The sequence below is a fragment of the Anomalospiza imberbis genome, chromosome 5 (assembly GCF_031753505.1).
Source record: "Anomalospiza imberbis isolate Cuckoo-Finch-1a 21T00152 chromosome 5, ASM3175350v1, whole genome shotgun sequence".
NCBI lineage: Eukaryota > Metazoa > Chordata > Aves > Passeriformes > Viduidae > Anomalospiza > Anomalospiza imberbis.
Genome location: NC_089685.1, coordinates 54,437,586 through 54,452,686, shown reverse-complemented (window position 1 = coordinate 54,452,686; position 15,101 = coordinate 54,437,586). Strand labels below are relative to the sequence as shown.

At 39.6% G+C, this 15,101-nt stretch overlaps 2 long non-coding RNA genes across 2 annotated transcripts in view; both read right to left on the bottom strand.

The window, feature by feature from the left end:
- LOC137474375 (uncharacterized) overlaps positions 1–15,101 on the bottom strand; it is a 330,950-nt gene that overhangs the window by 188,926 nt on the left and 126,923 nt on the right. The gene's annotated exons all lie outside the window — the stretch shown is intronic.
- On the bottom strand, positions 4,342–5,563 carry LOC137474366 (uncharacterized). The gene is made up of 2 exons (XR_010999321.1): positions 4,783–5,563; positions 4,342–4,700 (listed from the first exon to the last, which is right to left on the bottom strand). It is a non-coding gene; the product is annotated as an uncharacterized lncRNA (long non-coding RNA).

The window sequence follows — 15,101 nt, the reverse complement described above, 5'->3', positions numbered from 1 at the left end:
GTATTGTATTACTTACAAGCATTGTGACATCTCAAAAGCCATCTAGAAGAGTATTTAAAACTTCTATTAAGTGTCATTTTGTCTCTCTTTCTGTCAGAAACTGCAAGCTGGCCAGTTCAGATACCTTTGTCAGGTGTAACTGCTGTCCAGATTTGTTTTCTTCCTTATTTTAAAGATACGCAAAACAAACTTTAACAAAGACTTCAATATTTGTTTTCAGATTGACTTTCATTGAGCATCAAGACAACAATACTGGAATAATTTTATAGGGATTTTGGTAAGATAGATGCTTCTGGGGTACAAAATTATATATCATATAACAGAAGCTAATGTTGAAAGGAAAATTAGATATAAGTTCAAGTTAAAAAACAGACAAATCAAAATTTAAGTAGAAACACTTCCCACTTCAACAAATACAAAGAAAAAAAACATGGAGAAATGTTAGGTGCCTTACCAGAGAATATCTCACTTTCCAGAAGTTTATCCTTTTGGTTTGTTTCAATGTGTTGTGACCAATACAAAGAAAGCAGTAAGAAAGAATAGTTTTGTTATTTTGACACCCAGTTATTACAAGGAAAAGCAGAAGAGGTCTATCTCTAGAGCGTATCTACAGAAAAGAGCCATGACAAAAAGCTTGCATTGGGCATGTGTTTGAAAGCATAAAAGAAGCTGATATGAGTTAAACAGTTATGATGTATTTAAAATAAAATATGTTAAAGCTATCCCTTTAATTTCTGTTATAGTTGGAGCTATTTACATCCAGTGGTTTCTGTCCCCACCATTTTCTAGATAAATGGAACATTAAAAAATATGTGCATACTTTAATGTTAGATTGAGGATGAAAAAAGAAAGGATGGCGAATGAGATGTTAAAATCCTTTCTCTTAGAATGACCTTGATGCATGCACTAGGTCTTTTAGTAAATGTAATCCTCCACTTAATATTAAATGAAATTTTTGCTGTGTAGATAATTTCTTTGCTTATCACCACACTAAAGTCTTTGTTTAATTTCTTCTTCTGCCTTTCCCTCATCTTTCTAAAATAAACATATTCTTTTCAAGTGTCTCTCATCCTTTACAATTCTTTCATTTGCTTTGGCTCAATTTTCCTTCTCTTATTTAATAGACTACTTCTACCTTTCTTTTCCAGTGATTTCCTTCCTCTGCTTCAGTTCAATATATCAGGACAGTTTTTTTCTAGTCAAAGTGCAATAACATTAATGAAGGGATAATGGAACACTGCATGGCCAATAGCTTTGCTAACTTTTTCCTTTTGGGGAACTGAAGTTGGAAGAAATGGTGCAAAAAAGGAGTATAAATAAATAAATAAATAAATAATTGAGTACTGGGAAGGTACAAATTGCATAACAAAGGCAATTCTGAGGGCACGTTATAATTATAAGCTTATTAAAGTGACTTTGCTTTAAGACCAAGGCCACTGTTTCAAGCATTGCCTTTGGAAGAAAAGCATGTTTCCACTCTTAGAACATGTCTTGAAAACACTTCATTTTTGCTTTACCAACTGCAGGGATAAGTCACAAGAGAAACTTGCAAACACTAAGACAGATTTGAGATTAAAAAAATACTACCAAAATTCCCTCTAACTAGGGCTGCCAAAGGAAATAACAGGTCCTGTTGTCTCACTGCCTGGTAAGTGAAAACCACCTGCTTGAAAAATTCAAGCTAGCAGCTGGTACCTGGACCTGAATTTGGTTGCAACAGCCAGAGAGAAAGGCAGTACTCCAAGGGAAATTCATTATTGCAAAATTCAATCATGGGGCAAAGGAAAGATCACAGGTTTTTTTGTCTTTCCAGATGCATATCTGGAATAGTTTAAAGAGCTGGAGATAAGAGGAGAAAGAAAGAAAAGCAATGCATCCCCTTTTTTAACAGACCAAAAATCAATGTCTACTAAAAAGCAGAAATTCAATACTATGAAAAAGGTACAGCAGATAATCAACACAAGCAGTAAGGACTGAGCACTGATAGATGAATAAGGGCATCGTGTTAGGAGATGGGATGTTGAGCCTTTGATCACAGGAGTTAAAGGTGTGCAAGAGTCAGTGTAATCAAAAATTAAAGCATCTCTTCAAAACTAGTTTTGAAAGCTCCTTTGGATGCTCTGGACTCAGATGCAGAAGGCATGTTATGATCTCAGTTATCAGCAGCCCTACATTAGAACAAGAGGAAACAATGATAAACTCAGAGTGTGAATGCAGGAGTCTTCATCCTTTCCGAAGGGGTAGATTAGGAATTAGAGAATTCTTGTAATTATACTTGCATTAATATGCTATAGCAACACTATCCCCTAAAAAGAAAGATTTTTTTTTTTTAATGGGGAAATTATGCCAACAGTATGTTTTGGTTTTGTGGTAGGCCTCTGTGTCTTCTTGCTAAACAAGAAGGTAAAAGAAAACTCTATTTATTGAGTTTATAATCTAAATAGCTGTGTGAATGAGGCAATGATGAGACTATTATCTTTCTTTAGCAAGCAGTACAAACTGATCAACTGGCCAGTCCACAATTAATAAGCAGAGCTTTATCACAGATTGTTTTTCCTCTCTGAGTATCAAGAAAGTGAGTTTGTAAAAAAACTTCAGGCAAATATGTACCTTTGTGGAAGAACAATTTGGTGTGGGAAAAGAAAATTCATAGACATGATACCTAAAAACATTGGATAGAAAATATGTTTACATTTTTCTTTTCAGAGTTTGCTAAGTTGGGGAATACCATTCCTAAGCCATGATATGGACCAATCCCAACATTCAACCCTTGATCAAATGCAGAGATTAAGCACACTGTATTCACAGAGGAACATCCAGACTTAGTTTAGGATGGTCCCAAACAGTCTGCCTGGGAAGAAGTAGTGAACACTTGTGCTTTTCAGCCCAGAGAAGTGTAAAACTAATGATAAATGCAAATGTATTTATTGGGACATAAGGGCTTAAATGAGGAGGTCTTAATTCCAATGGATTTTGACCTTCCAATTGCAACAGGGAAAGAAGAAAGAAAAAAACCCCAAAAGAATGAAACCTGGAGCAGATATCAGCTAGTTATGAGCTAGACTTAGAAGGGAAGATAGAGCAACATGAAAGAGACTTGGATTTTAGAATATGAGGAACTAAAATTGTGCAAGATGAGATGGCAAGGGAAGAGTTAATGAAAGAACAATTGGAAGAAATAGAAAGCGGTCTGCAGATAAGGCCATGAATGTGATTGTGGTGGCCACTTTGAGATCTTTTATAAATGTGACAAAAAGACAAGGTCTGTTTATGCAGGAGCACATCATGTAGAAGGAAACATATCGCCTATCTCTGCAGTTTGTTGGGAATTTGAGCTGAACTGATTTTATTCTTAGTACTTCAAATAACAAAGATATATGCAGTCTGAGAAAAGAGAACAAAAGCTATTCACTTGATGTCAGCATGGACAACCAAGCAAATGAAACCTGGTTTGGTTAAGTGACTATCAGGGTGCTTATTTCATTATAATGTTTCAAAGATATTGTGAAGGCTGAAACCCTAAACAAACAGGAGGAATTGCCTAGAATGGTACAGTAATGCAAAGTAAAGGGAAAATCAAAGGTTGTGTTTAGACCAAGTTTCTGACTGGAAGACGTTAGGCCAAACAATGGTTTTTCAGAGCAGAGGAAAATAATAATTAAAAATATGTAGATAGACTTAATGGAACAAATTCTGGTTTTATGGAGAGGAACTCTTATTTTTATTTTTATTTAATGCATAATATCCTTCTTCTGAATATTATCTGTCATCACACAATATATTCAAATTAAATTCTAGTGTTTCCAGTTTGCTTGAAACAGTCCTGCATCTGCAAGTTGAAGTTCAGCAACAGCTGTTTTGTGGCAAGACAGCTTTCTGCAATTTCAGTCAGTCAGCTGTACTGTGGTTTTTTGCATCTTCACTTGGTGGTCAGCTTTCTGTCATATTAGTGATTATTTTTCTAATCCCTGATTGTGCAATCCCAGAAAACTCTCTCCAGTTTTTTAAGGCATCTGCTGATGCACTTAGGCTTCACTCAAGAAAAGCTTAAATCTTCTGTAGAGTTACAGTCCTCAAATAGAAGTTGCCAATTGTCTGAATGCAGATTTGTTTGACTGCAATCTCTTTGGGTCAGCCCCACTTTTAGAATTCATGAGTTCCTGCAGTGTACTTCTCTAAACACCAGATCTATGCTTTACGCTCTCCATGGTGGTCCTGTTTCTGTTTTTTGGCAGGAATCCTGAGAGTGAATATCAGACTAAATTAGCTCCTCTAAAATACTGATTCTGGGGATGGAGAAAATACTCTATGTTTTTATCAAATTAATGATTTTTGACACAATAGTTTAATTTTCAACTAAAAAAGTGGAACACAAGCTGTCCACTCAGATAAGTTCCCCATGCCAAGTGTATTGACCAGTTATTTATGCCTGTCATTAGCAGCAGGGTGCAAGTTCAGTAAACAATTTCATTGACTGTGCCATTACTGCAGATTGTTCCATAGCCAGGTGCAAAATGCTGAGGTTTATGACTGACATTTTGTCAGCTGGGCCATTTGCTGATATTTTGCTACACAGCACAATTTAAGAAAGGATGCAGCAGTACAAGATGTCATTGACTGCTAAGATCTACAAACTCAGACTCATAGCATATGTACTCATCCAATAGCTCCTGTTGGAGTCCAAAAACTCTGCTAAACATCTGCCATAACACAATCTGCCAACAGACAAAAGTAAGCTATGGCTTCTTCAGGGTATGGAAAAGTTCATGTAGTTGATCTTACCATAAGTGTAAAAAGTAACATATTTTAAATGATTGAGAATGTGGCTTGTGAAACTTTACAAATTAAGAAGCATTTTCACTTTGTGACCTGTAACCATGTATTGCCCTTTTGTAGAATGAGGAAATGCTGCTTTGTGATACACTAGGTAGTTAATCACTGCTTCCAATCGATCTTCATAACATTTCTCTAATGCCTTGAGTCTCAGATCTTCCTTATGTATGCTCTGCATGCAAAGATGGTGGTGATTTATAAAAAAATACAGCTCATTTGAGTGTGAAGTCAATAGATCACTCCCTACCTGCCCTACTATGGCAGTACAGAATGCCAGATTTAATTCCTCAGCACAAACTGCTTTTAGAAAAATCCAGTGCTGTTTGTAATGCCAGACACAGCCACAACGCAGTTTGGGTTAGAGATATGAGCATTGATCTTTCAGAAGATTTGCTGTCTGCCCTTGTTTTAACTTTATGTGTGCCCTGCTCTTCTAGACTGAGAAATCCCGTCTAGCCAACTTCTATATTTCTTTCCCATTGTTACCTGTGGAAAGAAAACAACAGGACTCAGAGAAAGTCTGGATGCTTTCATTATAACAAACACCTGTTCTGGGCCCACTTGGCTACAGGATTGATTGGCAGGGCAAGAAAATGAGAAAAAAAGAAGTTGTTCTCTTCATCCCCATGTTTCTGCTGGTCGGAGCACAGAAGGGAGAGAGCACTGAGCTCTGCATGGAAGAAAAAGTCCAAAGTCATCCATGCTCATTTTCTTGTTGCTTCAGTGATGCCATCTGCGGAAGTAATATGGCTTTCTTGTTCATTTGGACACTATCATCAAGATCATCTATCATCTATTATCTATCATCTATCAAGATACTCTCTTCACAGATTACTTTCTGAAACACTGTTGAAAGACGAAAACATGGAAGGCCAGACTGAAATGGGAATAGATAATGAATAAAGAAGACTTTTTGGAACAACTTAGCTTTCACTGCCAATAATTAGGGATCTTCATGCAGCAGCAAATTGAAACAAAGAACTGGGGTTTGAGATGGCAAAAATGAGCAGGTGTCATGGTTTGACACTGGGCGCCATGCCAGCGCCACCATGAAAATGCTCTTTTCCAAATAATTGCTGTGAGATATCATCAGGAACAGAGCAGAGCAGGCCCAAGCTTAATAACAAAGAAAAAACTTTGTTAAACTACTACTATTATAAAAACTAGAAACATTAAATCCAGGATGAAGACCTTCCAAAACACTCCTCCTCCTCCCACCTAATTTCCAAACAAACCCACAGTGAGACACCACCCAGGATCCTGATCAAGTTGCCACCCTTCAGAAAATCGATACTCAGTCTATCAAGGGAGACAGGAGTCTCTCCTGTGCCACAGACCCCCCAGGAAACACAATTGCCACCCTTGTGTTTCCATGTCACACATGGCAACTGCCCGGAGAAAATCTACCAGTGTGACACTCTCCTTTCCATGTCACAGTGCTCTCACCACCGTGCATGGACAGACTGCTCCTCGGGCTCCTTTAAGGACGCTTTGCCAAGGACCAAAAGAAACAACAGTTCAGTTTCTCATCTCGGGACTGCAGTCTCCCCCCATTTTCCCCTGGGGCCGAGGGTTCAAGAACAGAGATCTTCTTCTCTTCTTCTTCTTTGAAGACAGAGGGCCTCTCCATACACTCTTCAGCATTCCTCTGTTCTCTCCATTCCTTTGTTGGTAATTACTGAAACAGGTCTCCTGGCCCACCACCGCATCACCCTAAGTGCAACCTCTGTCAGGAGAATTTGGTTCAATCTATGGCTAACAAGAAAAGTCCAGCCACAAGCCACTCCATCATCTCCTCCCAACTCAAAAATTTCCTCTTCCATCATCTCGGATCCCAGACTGTCTCTCTTCTACTTCAAATCAAGGAGGAGTAATATTTTACAAAGCCTTCATTTCCCAGGAATGGGTTAAAAGTTCAGACTCCCTGGACGGCTGAAATCTCTGCCCAGCAGCCGATTCCCAAGGCCAAGGCTGGGCACCTTCCCCCCACCTCCTTGTCCTCCGTGCAGGCAAAGTTACAAGTGCCGTCCGGACTCTCTGTCTCTTCCCTCTGGGGGGAGGGGGAGGATGACAAGGGCATCTCCGCTTCTCTCCACCCTTCCGTCCACAGGAGCTGGCTTGGTTCCAGTCCTTCAGCCCCCTCAGCTCACCTCGACCAGGTCGCATGGCTTCCCCTCCCCCACCCAGACCGTGGCTGGGCAGGGGAGGTCTGCACAGCACCTTGACCGGAACCAAAGAGAGCGAGCTCTTGGGAGTTCTTGCTTTTAACCCCCTGTGTTCTCAGAGGCGTATCCATACCTTCAGTGGCCACTCCAGGTGCCAATATCCAAACCTGACCACGGATTGGTTTGACCCAACTTCCTGAAAAAATTCACTTCCATGTCAAACCTCGACAGCAGGGTATTTCCAAACCCTTGAGATACAGTGGAAGAAAAAATGAGATTTGGATTTAAAACAGTTTAAAATTTTGCAAAAAGAATACCTAACTAATAAGCTGCTACATTGCTTAAGTCAAAAGCCATCTGATTATAACTTTGGCTCAATTAAGTTTTGTCACAGCCACATGTACATCCATGCCTTAGACAATTTAGCTTTTCCATGCATAATATTTTTTCAAGCCAGAAAAAAGGACCAGTATAATTAATTTTGTGTAATGTTTTGAAGAAGGAATACAGTAGAGATTAATTCTTTTTTTATACGGTCTTTGTAAAAATTATATTGAAATGAGCTATACAACTGTCATCTAGAAAGTGGGACAAAGTGGAAAATCATACTGAATTCAGTCTTAGATTAGAATTCAAATAACATCGTTGAAATTCTTCTTTAGCCCTACCTTTAAATACTATAGATTCCTGTTTGGTAACAAAAATCTAATTCAGTCTTTTTTAGGTTTGGAAAAATCCACATAGCAAGCAAAACATGAAGTAAGGTAAATAAACCTCCTTTATTTTTCCTATATAATATAATACATTCTTGAGTTATATTCAGACAATAAAGCAATTGATTTTTATGAAAGAGCTAAGGTTTGCTCTTGTGAAACCCAGCAGCAAAAAGGCTTTGAATTGGAAACATTTCCTACTATCATTTTAACACCAATAAGAAAGTAACAAGACCCCATTAATATATGTTGTTACAGAGAAATTACAAATAGGTTATATGTGAGGGTGAATTTCAATCAACAGTTTCATCAATGTGATGGATATTCTATTAACAGTCTCATTTTCATCTCACTAGTTTTCCAACACAAAGAATTTACTGACCCTGCATGTACTTGGTTCTAATGAGGCTTCATTTATATTTTTACCATCAAAATACCAGCATGATTAACTTTTAACATGGAAGGGGAACCAAGGTCCTTTTTATCAGTAAAGAGCACCTCTAAGAAACCATTTAATCCCACAAAAGTGACTGCAAATATCCTTTCCTTCTTTCATTCTTTGCTCAAGACAAGGGGGGATGCAGTGGGCAGTTGTTCTGCAGCAGCCCCAGGTATGTGTGCTGTGGCTGAGGATGGCTCATTGTGATCTCGCAGTGCTGGATTTTGGTGCCAGGGAGAACAGACCTAGTGAAGGATTATGATGTCTCATAGCTGTAGAGGTGGTCTGGGAGGGGAAACCTTACCCTGACAAGCTGGGAAGGTTTCCTTCCAGGGGCACCTGAGCATCTCTTCCACCCGCCCCCAGGCCAGCCAACTGTGGCCTTTCTCCCTCTGCTTGCTCGACATCCGCAGTTGCAGCGCTAATGAGAGGGAGCGTCCCAACATCCCAAGCAAGCCCGTCTGCCACACAACTTCCAGCACCTTCCACGTCTCTCTGGGCAGCACATGGCGAACGGTGCCAAAGAAGGCACAGAGGAAAGCGGCTCTGCTGCCAGGCCAGAGCCTCTGAAGGCAGCAGTGGGCTCGGAGTGCCCCATCTGCCTGGGCGCCGTGAGGAAGCCGGCCTTTGTGGCCTACTGCATGCACCAGTTCTGCTTTAGGTGCATCCGGCACTGGGCCCGGGGCAGGGAGGACTGCCCCGTGTGCCGGCAGTCCCTGGAGCAGGTACTGCACTCCGTGCGAGGCGCCGACGACTACGAGCTGTTTGTGGTGGGCCTGCCCACCCGCCTGCGCAGGAGGATGGCCGCCGACAGGTCCCGCAGCTGCTGCCCGCAGCGCCGCTACAACCTGCGCAGGCGGCCGGCCACCGACCCGCCCGTGCCTGGCCAGAGCGATTCCACGGGCACTGGGAGTTCCCAGGGGCAGGGGGCAGCTCCAAGGCCCTCCAGGATCCCAGCCCAACCAGCTCCTGCAACCGGCCCTGCGCAGGAGCCACCCTGCAGGACTGGCCCTGGTGCTCCTCCAGACACACACAGTGGCTCAGAGTAGCTGTGGCTCCTCTACCGTTTGCAATGAACAGTTTGGTGAATAGAAAGAAATGGGTGACTGTGGCCTCTCTCTCTCCCCCAGCACAAAAATCCAGCCTTCTTGATCCATTGAGCAAAGCTGTGTATATTAACCCTAATAAATTCAGGTAGTTGTTCTACAAAGAGAAAGATGAAGCAACATACCCCTGAGTAAGCTTCTCAATAAACTATAAATTATCCATGTTCAATATTAATGTCATTAAGATAAGAGAAAATAGAAGATGTCTATTCAGACCTTGATTTTACATGTCATAAATAAAAAAAAAAAAAACACCTCCTTTGCAGTATTTAGGCCATGTTTTCCCTTTTCCCTTTTAAAACTGATTCAGAATGCCAAGGAAAAACACATCACCATAAAAACAGGGCTGAAAACACATGTCAGGAAATGCACTATATGTTTGTTTGAATCTGAAAACTAGATATCATGCATATGACGACTAATCTACATTGAACCATTTGATTTTCAGTATGACTCAGATAACCACATGATATTTCCTTACTACTGTCTACCAAGAAATTAGAAAATGTCTTTTCTTTTGTATGTTACCCAGTAATAATAACACTGAGCACTCTGTTTGTGGAGTGCAATTAGTACAGAGTGGAGTTTCACACAGTATTAAGTGGTAATATAATTACAGAGGCAAACTATCTCCTAAGACACAGTTAAGTCAAATTTCCTATGCAGAAGAGTTTGTATTATAGTTGATACATATTCATAAGCAGACTCATTTGATGTCATCTCTCAGCTAAAAACTAAAGAAAAATTAACTGCGCATCCTTCACAATTGCTTAAATTTGCCACGAATCCAAATTGGATACTTGTAGTCTTTTTTTCCCTGACTTATAGAACTGTGGCCCTTTTAATCCCATGATTGAAGAGAGACGTCTCTCCATTTCAATGATTTAAGGTTGTTATACCTAGCCAAGTTTAAAAGAACTTGTTTTATGAATGACATAGCAAGTAGAGATACATTAAATGAGAGACTGGTTAAGCACTTGGAAGATCCATTGTAGCCTAGACAAAATAGGTAAACTACATTAGGGTCAAGAAGTCCCTGGAGCTGTTAGCACCTGGGACAGTATTTTGGGCCAGTATCAAAGATGCTTGTCCTGCTCTTCAGATATTGGCTAATGGCTGCTCTTCCTACTGATGGTTCTGTCCCTGTTGTCTTCCCCTCATTCTATGTCTCTTTTTTTTCTCCAAAAATAAAATAGAAGTGAACAAGAAAAATCCAGGTCAGTTAAGAGATAACTGATGAAAAAAGGGAGAAATGTTAAGAGGTGAATTGATAATAATAACACAGGAGGGTTACTACAGATTTTTCTACCGCATCTGTTTTCAGAACATAACACAAACTTATTACATAGGCTGGTTTAAGGGGTGAAGGTGAAAACGAGCAAAAATATTTCCCTAATATGTAATTGAGAGAGCAGGGTACAACTGGGAGTTACCTAGCTCTGTTGGTGAATTTATCCTTGGGTTTTTGGAGTAAATACACAATGAATGTGTATGAGACTACAGATAATGTCATTACACCACTTACCTTGATTGTATGTGATCCATATTATGAGCTGATTTATAGGCTGTTTCAAGGACAGGTGAATCTAAACCCAAGAGCAGGTTCTCAGGCTGAGACACAAATGGAGATCCTTTTCAAAAGCAATTTACTTTTTCTTAGTGAAAACATGGTAGGTAAAATTTAGAAAAGAAATAAAACTTCAGAAAAGATACTCTAAAAACAGGAAAATACTTATAACCCATTAAAGTCATAAAAGGGATCTTCACAGATCTCACAGAAAAGGTTGTGGAAATATAGCCATGCAAAGAAGTAAAATCAAACACAAATAACTGAGCTCATTAAAATTAACACCAATAATATTGTGTCAAGCTTTAATATGGCATCTTCTATTCTTACTTCAGTCTTTCTGTTACATCCAATTCAGCTATTCCAGCTCATTTCCCTATCTGTTCATCAGCAGCTCTGCTTTTGGGACAGATATTCCATGGTTAGATCAATGTTATAACTCAGCACTGCACGGCTTGATGCACAACCTGTTTGTGACCCACACCATGAAGTCTTTGAGCTGGCACATGGCACACACATAACAAAGAAGAGCCCCAAGAGCTACTGAGAGCTCTTAAAATCTTTCTCCAGAGAGCTGTGTTACTTCTCATCAAGTCTGTAAGCACAAACTTCTAGGACAGCTATAATTAAAAGTACAGCAGAAACTTCTTCTTTCAAACTAGATAAAATTTAAGTCCAAATTAATCCTGAATCCTAATAATAATCGTGAGCTAAGGTAAAATGGTTCCAGGCCAAAGCTCTGCTAAATTACAGCAGCAGAGTACATCTGTCTGCTTTGTGCTTAGCAAGCTGCAAATGTCTAGACTTTTCTGTCCTTTATTGTTTGTATCATCACAAGTGTGGTGCCTGGCACCAAAAACTAACATGCTACTGGAACAAAAGATAAACATAGTAGTTGACAAAATAGTAAACAAAAATAAATGTGTTGTGTTAATCGTGTTAGGAAGAGGGTTGTAGAGGAAGATTGTGTCTCATAAGTCATCTAGCTAGGGGAGAAAGAAAAGGAAGCCTGCAGAAAGAGCCAAGTTCTGTCTTTGATGCCCTGTGGGAAGCAGGGGAGCCCAGAGGCCTGGCCAGCAGAGCAGGAGTGTTGGCACATCCTGTGGGACTCAGTCCATGGGCTGGAGGACAACCATGAAAGTGTTTTAAACAATTCAAACTTTACAGAAAGAGGAGAAATAAGAGAAAGTTTTTTCTCACAGACAATATGAATTATCAGCAGTTAGGTGGGAAGGAAAGAGTAGAAATAATTGTTCAGTTGTTGTGATAGAGAGAAATTAGTTGTTGTGATAGAGAGAATGGGGAGAATTGTTCTTACACTGATGTTTTTCAGCATTCGTCTGAAAAATACGGAAAGTGGAGACATGCATAAGATATCAAGGTTTGCTAGTGATATAATATTATTCACAGTTGTCAAAACTAAATTGACTGCAAAGAGTTGCAGAAGGCTTTTGATTGAGACATAAAGCATCTGATGAAATTTCTATTCAATAAATGCAAAGTTATGCACACAAGGAAAATACAGTTCTAACTTTATGCACAAACAGATGATGATAAGCTTAAAATGAAATATTACCAGTTAGGAGTCATGGTAGATAATTCTTTGAAAACAGAGTAAACAAATGCAGAAAACTAGTAGGGCCTTTCTGCTGGATCTTAGGGACAAGGACCACACTTCCAGAATTAAGAAATTAATCCACTAAACCTGTGCTAAACAGGACTTACAAAATTCACTTGTATATTCATTTTAATTGATGATAAACCTAGTAAAAAAATCTGAAATCACCATCTGTTTTCTGGGTAAATGCTTGAGTAGTTTAAATTCATGTCTGTGTTGCTTGGGAAATTCAGGATAAGTATTAAGGAAAAAACTGCATTTCAATCTAACCTGATAACATGAGGCAAGTTGAACCCTGAGGACTCTCACCATGAGAAGTTTTGGTTCCAAAAAAGATTGAGATTGAGAGGGCTCCATACTGGGACATAAGGTAGGGCACAAACTGATGGAAGCTTATTGACTCTGTGCCTCTGACAAGACATGCCAGCCAGAGATGCATCTTAAATTCTATCCCATCAATTCTGTCATACAGAGGAGCACAAATCTAAATCTATGACCATAATAATTCACTTGGGAAAGAGGAGGGCTCTTTTCTCAAGAACCCTCCGCCATGTTACGAGCACAACACACAAAAACACATTTTAATTGTTCAATCAAAGTGCAGCCATCTCTTCTTCCATGTGCAGTGTAGGGATCCTCCTGTGTGTACACTTTGCCCTTGCTCTCTTCCTAACACTGAGCAGAAGCTTGGAGTGCCTGGAATTCTACCTGCATTATTTTTAGCAGGAAGAACTAGAGTGAACTTCTGTCCAGTGAGCATAAGTTTTTGCCTATGGAGGTAAAAAAAAAAAAAAAATAAATAAACAAATTCACAAAACCATGCAAATTTTGACAGTACCAAAGGCTTTTAGAGTCAAATGTTTTTGCATTCATACAAATGTCATTTTGGCTAAAAATAGGCTAGCAAAACAAATCATTCAAACTGATCTCAGAATCTGATCTCCATAGTACAGCAGGATCTCATGGAAGAGCAGTCAGTTCAGAATAAGCCTATACATTCCACCCTTGTGCCAAGTGTGCGCACAACTTTGGCTAGCACAGCTAAGGACTTCCTCTGGGGAGTGATCCCAGATACATTTCTTTTAGCTAAGGAGAAATATGGATCCTGGTCACAAGTAGGTATGCTGGGCATCACATGGGAAAAATATATTAGATACAATCTGATTTGGAGAAAAGCTACCAAAAACTCTAGAAGTGCTACTAAAAGCTGGTGCTACAGCATTTTGAGGGAGGTATTGAACTGTACTCAGCAGTCAGAGAATCAGTAGGAGACAGACACCAAAATAACATCTGAGCAGGATCCATTAACACAGCAAGTGAGCTTTCCATGGACCAGGACCATTGACTGGAAAGAGACACAAAACACCACTGCCAGCACTGTCTTGCTGCCCACTTCCCTTGCCTCTGCTGAGTGGATCCCATGTTCCAACCTTCACCTGGTCTCAATGTTTTCCAATAGCTGGATGGGCAACTGGGGAGGATGGGGTTGATATCAGAGTTGAAGGTCATTAAAGAATATTGAAAACCTGTTTTTTTTTTTTCTGGAGCTGACCAATATTTCTGAAAAAGGCAGAGGCAGCTGAAAGGCTCAAGCACTTATAAGCACAAGTAGGTACAGGCACAGATAGGTAACTGCAATATTAAATGGAAAAAAATAAAGAGAAAATATTTACTTATCTTAAATCCGAATCAGCAGGCAAGCCAAACAGCATCAGTCCAAATACCACTGGGAAAAAGCTAGAAGCGAAACCAGGCTATCTACACCAAATATTGATAGAAAAGTTACATCTTGCCTTTACCTTTGGGCAGAAGAGAAAGCATAAATACAAACTTTGATAGCCTGTGACAGCCTGACCACATCAAAGCCAAGTAACACATACAGCAATTGTACTGCAGGCAGAGCATTTAGATCTATTGAAACCTGTGTTCAAAACACAGGCCATTACGTGACTGTGGATCACAGAATTTTTTTTCCTCATGCTATAACTGATCTGTCTATGAGTGCATGAATCTAAATCATTCCCTTGCAGGGAAAAAACAGGTGTGGGTTTGGGGAAGATCCAGCAGATGGCTGTAAACCAGCAAGCTTTTCAAGTTCTGTTCTTCACTTTTTGGGAAAGAATATATGGATACCTCACCTATGTTGGCTGTGCTTTTGTAATTTTACATGCAATATATTTTGCAAATATTTTTAATATTAAAGATATAATGTGATTCATTCCAACACAGTCTTTACTTTTCTGCCCTTAGTTACTGCTCTGCCCCAGGAGACAAGTTTTGTTGCTAGAAAATCACTGTGCAATCAAAATTTTTCAAATAAAATTTTTCATTTGAAAATAAAACATTCCTATTAAAATTGGCTTTTTACAATTCACTTTATTCAGTACTTGGCCTTCCAGCAAATGACTTTCTACCCTATTCTGCTTCCCATTAGTTGGTTCTAGCATATCAGACATTCCCACCACTGAGATGCTCATGAGAGCTAACAAATACAGGAGCTGTGCAAGCCCTCTTGGACACTGCACCTCTCCCTGCAAGAAATTCTTCAGGATAAGAACACACTGAAAAATATGGCAAAGTGTGGCTTTAAAGTGTTATACCTGTTTTATCTACAGGATTATTCCTTACTGAACATTAATGGTGACATTATTCCTTCACTG